Source organism: Buceros rhinoceros, unplaced genomic scaffold, assembly GCF_000710305.1.
Source record: "Buceros rhinoceros silvestris isolate BGI_N320 unplaced genomic scaffold, ASM71030v1 scaffold23310, whole genome shotgun sequence".
Classification (NCBI taxonomy): domain Eukaryota; kingdom Metazoa; phylum Chordata; class Aves; order Bucerotiformes; family Bucerotidae; genus Buceros; species Buceros rhinoceros.
The window spans coordinates 37,689-38,417 of NW_010388208.1; positions in this window are offsets into that span (position 1 = coordinate 37,689).

The following is a 729-nucleotide window of genomic DNA, read 5'->3' on the forward strand; positions in this document are numbered from 1 at the left end:
AAGATAAAAATGAAGAGAACTTTTCCAATACAGCCTGATGTCACTCTAAGCGGTGACCCAGCAGATCTAACAAGCAAATGAAGTCACGAGGAAAATCCAAGCATTCTTATGGCAACAAGCAGAACTGTGAAAAATCCTGAAAACAAATATGACCCAATTGAAGCAAATACCATTGACTTTGTTCTCGGTTTCTCTTTCGGACTGCCAAGTCCTGCCTTTCTCTAATCCCGACTGCTTCTCCAGAGCAGTTGTTTTGGCCGGCTCCTTTTAGTCCTGTTATTTAGGCAGTTAAAAAAATAAAACGGGGAGCAAGGGAGCCAGAGCGACAGAGACACATGGGAAATTACTTTGTTAGCTAAGAAAAAAAAATACACATATTTTTGCTTAGACCTGGGGCAGTTGCTGTTAAGACTCGTTTACACCTCTGTCCCAGCCACAAAACGAGCCAGGATGGTCTGTAGGAAGGTACCAAGTGCTGTTCTGCACTGCTATGCATTTTTACCTCTTGCTTTGAGCTCTTCTTCACCTGTTTCCCAATCAAGGAGGTAAGAACCAAGTGACCATGATTCATGGAGGCAGCGGTACCACAAGGGAGGAGCAGGACAACAGCCAGAGGTATTCTTCATCTTTGGCAACTGGGTAAGATTTCTAAACAAGCCCTTGTTACTGATGGTAAATCAATTTTTACACAGAGCTACAAGACCTCATGAAACTGTTATCCTCACACCC